The following is a 6,411-nucleotide window of genomic DNA, read 5'->3' as shown; positions in this document are numbered from 1 at the left end:
ACATTTTTTTCACTCATACAGGAGCATGACAAAGCTCACTTAGTAGTAGACTAGCAGTTGGGAAACTAATTTCCTAACTTCTTAATTTTAAAACTCATGGACATGTATATATTTATAAGTATACAGACAATTGATTAACATTGATGGCGACAAGAAAATTAAGCTTATGTTATACAAGAAAATTAAGCGTAAGTTCTTCTAATTTGTCTGATTCTAACATTTAGATTGAATTTGGTAAAAAATTAGTTCTCAACTTCTCCACACTGTTAATTTCAGCAACTGTCTATTTACTTCTGTGACTGTACCAGTGAAACACTCTAGATTTTTGTTTAGTTTAATCTTTGTTTGACCATTTCAACTAGAATTATGCTGATGAGAGTTTCTTGAGAAGTGCATATTTTTGAAAAATCAAGGAGATACAGGGGAATCTAACTTAATTTAGTGCCTGGGAAACCAAATTAAAAATATGTTGGTAGCATAATAATACTAGGCATGTTGGTTTTTGTAATACACAATTTACAGAATATCAATAAACAACTCAATTATTCATGGAATCACAAGGGATGTCTGTCAGATTCATTTGAAAATAGTTGCTTCACTTGCTCCACCAAATCATAAGTATTTTTATATTTAAATTTAATGTATAGAAGAACACTTTTTAACTATCTTCTGCCTACCCTGCACATTGGGAGATGCCGAATCCGAATCAGTTCATATAAAAATGGACAATAAGATAAAATAGAAGTTTCAGTTTTCTTTCCTTCTCTCTTTATTTTCATTTTTAGAGTAATTCATAATAATAACTAGGACCACAGGTTTTCATTTTCTGGTGATGCTCTAAATTAAAGACAATGTATGTTAATGTTGGACTTAATTAGGGTCTGGTTGGTACAAAATAAAAACTATGTGATTTCTTTTATGGTGTCCGACAATGACGAATCCAAGATTTTTAGAATAAAAAACTGTATTCAAAGGAAATTGAACACTAGTTTCTTTAGGTAAATATCTAAATCTTCAACCAGTGTACTTAGTAGGGGTCGTTTGGTTTGAATACTAGTTATGTTGGCATTAGTTATGCTAGGATAAGTTATACTGAGATAAGTTATGTTGGGATTAGTTTTTATTGCTTGTTTGATTTGTCATATTCAAACTAATATTCATTGTATAATTTTTGGGGAAAAGGGTCAAAAATACCCCTCAACTTTGGTTTATTGTTTGACTACGCCCTCGCCGTTAAAATGAAGTTATTTNTTTACAAAAATACCCTCACCTTATTTAGTTTTTTTTTTAATATTTTCTTTGCAAGCTTTAGTTATTCATTCTTAAAAATAAAATTTCCATCTTATTTTGCTTAGATTTTTTTGTGTGTGCATCCATGATTGTGCCGTATGTTTTAAAAATTAAACTTTCATCTTATTTAACTTAAAAATTAAATTTCATCTTATTTAGCTTAAAAATAAAATGTTCATCTTATTTAGCTTAAAAATAAGAGTTTCATCTTAAATAGCTTAAAAATAAAACTTTCATCTTATTTAGTTTTAAAATAAAACATTCATCTTATTTAGCTTAAAAATAAAACTTTCATTTTAAGGTTATTAAAGTAAAAGAAAATTTATTATTAAAGTTATCTACATTTTAATTATAGATAAAATATAATTTTTAAGTGAGCAATAAATAAACTATTTAATGAAAAATATGTAATTTAGTAGTGAAGTGAACATTTTAAGAGAAATCAAAATATAAATAAACATAATAATTACGCAAATAAATTCAACTTGTAGTATATTCATAAATAAAAATTGTATTTATTAAATGTAAATTTTGAATAGAAAAATAAATTTATCATAATAAGAACGAATAATTAAGGTTGTGAATGTTATTATAAATATTGTTAAAAATTATGTTAATATGTATGAATGTAAAAGTGGTGTATATAAGAGAGTTTAAGGAAGGTATTTTTGCTAATTTACACACCTTATCCCAGGATAACTTATCCTGGGATTACTATACCACCACCAGTGAGGGATAACTAATCCCAGGACTAATTGTTAATCCTGGGATAAGTTATCCCTACCTTTGCAACCAAGCAATGAATTAAAGGCCACTAAAAAGTTATCCCAGGATTATTTTCTCTTATCCATCACACCATAAGGGGTCGTTTGGTTTGAATACAAGTTATGAATTAGTTATGCTGAGATTAATTATGCTGAGATTAGTTATGCTGAGATTGTTTTTTATTGACTGTTTGGTTTGTTGTATTAAAACTAATATGCATGACATACTTTTTAAGAATAAGTTGTTTGTTTACAAAAATACCCTTCATCTTATTTAGGCTTTTTATATGTATTTTTTATGGAGCTTTATTTATTCACTTTTAAAAATAAATTAGATGAATATGTTTAAATTTGTATTTCATATGAATTGAAATAGGCCAGTGGGAAGCCTCTCCTCTTCACTATCATAAGTAAAATATTAATTAAAAACAAATCAATCGTAATTTGAAGTAAAAACTGTATCAAAATAACCAAAAATATTGGATCAAAACTCCAAAAATGCTTCAAGAAAACAGCAATAAAGTGACCAAAATACACCAAACCAGCTGCAAAAACTGCACTAAAACAGATAAAACTGGACAAAATTTGCATAAAAATAACTTCAAAAATTGAACCAACTATGAATTCAGACAGCAGCAAAAAATCCACCAAATCAGTAGCAAAAACCGCATTAAAACATCTATTAAGACTTGAAAAAAAAAATAACAGCAAAAACTCCAAAAATTTGACCAAAATTGCACTAAATCACCTGCCAAAACTAGAGCAAGCAGCTATAAATTTGTGTTCAGATTATTTCTTATTGAGTGTTTGGTTCGTTGTATTAAAACAATATATATTGCATAAATTTTAAGAACAAGTTGTTTGTTTACAAAATTACCCTTCGTTTTATTTAGTTTTTAATATTTTCTTTGCAAACTTTAATTATTTATTTTTAAAAATAAAACATTTATTTTATTTAGCTTAAATATTTTTGTTTATGCATTCTCATGGTAAGTACCGTATGCATTTAAAAATAAAACTTTTTTCTTATTTAGCTTAAAAATAGAATTTCCCTCTTTAAGTTTTATTAAAGTGAAAGAAGATTTATGGGAAATCAAAATATAAATAAACATAAGAATTAGTCAAATAAATTCATAAATAAAAATTATATTTATATAGTGTAATTTTTTAATAGAAAAATATAAATAATTATCCTAAAAATAAGAAGTAATGAATATTAGTATACATGATATTAAAAATAATGTAAATATACATAAGTGTGAAAAATGATGTATACAAAGGGTTTAAAGGGATATAGTTGTCATTTTTCTATTCTATCCCGGGATTACTATACCACCAAATGGGAGGGATAACTTATCCCGATACTAATTCCTAATCCTGAGATAAGTTATCCCGAGCTTTCCAACCAAACAAGGAAATAAATGGTACTTAAAATTTATCCCGGGATTAACACTCCCTATCCATCACACCAAACGACCCCTTAGTACTATAGGTGTCAATAAATAATATTACACCAATTTTTTAAAAAATCTATACATAAAATACTTAATTTTATGAAGAGATCACAAATTCACGTGCTCCAATTTTTTCTCTTAAATTTACCTTTGTTATAAGTAAGCAACAAATATAATCTCAAAAATATTTATATATAATCTAAGTGAAAACTATGTGGAGGTGGAAGTTGCGGGGAATGACAAAGAGAAGTGAGATGTCATTTATAAAACTTGTTTTTCTACCTTTCATTTCCGAAGAGAAGTTATTTTGTCCTTTTTTTATGAACTTTATTTTTCTAATATTACATAAGAATAAGAAAAAAGACAAATAAGAGAAGAATAAAATATTTTTCTTATTGGTTTAATAAGTTTCTTAACAAAAAAAATAGAATGAAAGATGATTCTTGTTATTTTTTGGATAGTATAAAGATGTATTTTGCTCATTTAGATAATATAAGGATTTACATTATATTTGAGTCATAGTTAAAAAATGATTTTAGCCAAAAACTCTACTAAAATTCCACACTACCTTTTTGTCCTTTTTAGAGAAAGTATTTTTTTAAATTTTAACCTATTAAACATGAAAAGAAATTTTTGACCTATTAAAACATGAAAAGAGTTGAATTTGTTTTTGGTCATCTCAGTCAAAGCTTTAATCTACACAGGCAAATACAACTCTACTTCACTTTCTATTTCAAGCTGAATTAATTTGTTAATAATTTCTGAAGGTAACTAAAAATTATATTTCTGCAATAAGTTAAAAATCAGTATATAGCATGCAATTTTATTTATGGGAAAGTGTTCCTTTCTTGCTATCACAAGTAGCTATTAAGAAAGAAACTTTTCTAATGAGTAGTTGTACATTACGACAAAAACCAAAGGCCTGACTGATGACTACATACATTAATTTGCAAATACTCACGACTCCTTATTTTGTTTTGTCTCTATCTTGGAAAAGTTTCTATGTCCCATGAGCATATTTTAATTTAATTTTGAGGATTCTATTGACAAACAATTAGTTCTTTGTTACTCAAGGACAATATAGGTATCTCTTAATAGTCTTTTAACAAAAAGAAGATTTAGACAAAAGGAACCCCACAAAACTTCATTTCCTTTTAAGTATCCAATGTCCCCTTTAACCCTTCACCTTTCATCTCTTTTGAAGTATGCCACTGCTTTCTTTTAGCCTTATGTGAAAAAACTAGACATGGTATCTTTCTATTTATACTGCCCTTCCTTTGTTATATTTCTTTCGTTTACTTTTACTTATCTACAATGATTTTTTCACATTCTTTAAAAAAATAATAAAATACATATTTTACTATATATAATACTCATATTAATTAGATATAATTTTAATGTATTTGGAGAAGGAATATTTAATTAAGCATAACATATTAATAATACTTTCCTTTTTTTAATATGCTAAAATCAATTTTTTTTTAATATTATAAACAAGTAAAAATGAACAATGAAAATACTTTAACCGATCACATTAGAAAAATCCTCCTCATGTAATTTGTAAAGGCAAGAAAAGTTAATGCATTTGGTACTTTCTAGAAAAAAGCACTGTTTGAAAATGAAAAAAAAAGATAGTACGTATATGATTTCCACAAGAGCATTAAAAAGGCAAAAGTAAATTTCAAATACAATTTCTTCTTTATAAAAGCTTAATTTTCAAAAAGATTCTATAATATGGTGGATATTTTATGGAGTGTATCTGTCCTCGTGAAATTGGATATCTTAAGTAACTGAAATAATTTTAATTAGTTAGGCTAATGGGATACCATTCCTAATATACAAGGATTTGGTCGTTCTAGGGTATGAATCATATACTAATGACAATATAATAGGTACATGCATATACATGTGTGCATATAGTTTTATATATGAGTGGTTGAATTCACACGAAATACCTAATTAAGTGTGCCATGGGTCCTATAATTTTCTAGTGTACAACTTTTTTGTTGACCTCAAAACAAACCTATGGAAGGCTCAATTTTCCATCAAAAAGGCTTGTGTAGAAAATACGTTATGACCTAGCTATCACCTATGGATATGTAAACTAGCTAGTCATACCACCACAACAATACTTTGTACAAATAAAAAATTATCCTAACTATATTTATATCAAATTTATATATAAATACTAGTAATTGACATGCATAATTATCATTTAATCGTGGTTAAATAAGATATGTTCTTCACTTTACCAATTCAATCAATTATAGTAAATTTGAATTGATTTGTTTAACCCTTCCCCCAAAGTACTCGTACAAATAAAAATTTATTCGCATTTACTTTATTAGTTCACTTAATTGTAGTAACTTTGAACTAATTTGTGTAGTACTCTATGTATATCTATGTATTTATAAATTAGCTCCCACCCTCCCCCTTTAATATAAGAGTAAATATGAGAAAGTCTTACATAAATATTTTATTGCAAGGAATATTCAATAATTGGTACATGAAATTTAAAAGAATTTTATTAAAAAGTAATCTATATGAAATCTATAATCCTCAGGTCTATTGATATGTGCAAAATATGACTTATTTAAACCAAATATTTAAAATAAACAAATAAGTATTTGTTTTGATAACAACTTCAATTATAATCTCAACTCTATTTATTGATTTGAGCAAAATACGACAATTCCCACCCCTAACCAAAACAGACACACAAATATTGATCTTAAGCAAAATACGACAACCCNATCCAAAATAAATTTGGTTTGGTTTGGTTTTCCTCTATTTGGTTCGGCTTTTATTGGTTTGGTTATTCGGTTATGTCAATAATTAATAACATATATAACCAAAGTAATAATATTTAATCCCTTAAATATTTTTTCTAATATAAATCATAA

This window comes from Solanum stenotomum, chromosome 12 (assembly GCF_019186545.1).
Source record: "Solanum stenotomum isolate F172 chromosome 12, ASM1918654v1, whole genome shotgun sequence".
In the NCBI taxonomy this organism is placed as follows: domain Eukaryota; kingdom Viridiplantae; phylum Streptophyta; class Magnoliopsida; order Solanales; family Solanaceae; genus Solanum; species Solanum stenotomum.
This window is presented reverse-complemented; position numbering follows the sequence as displayed.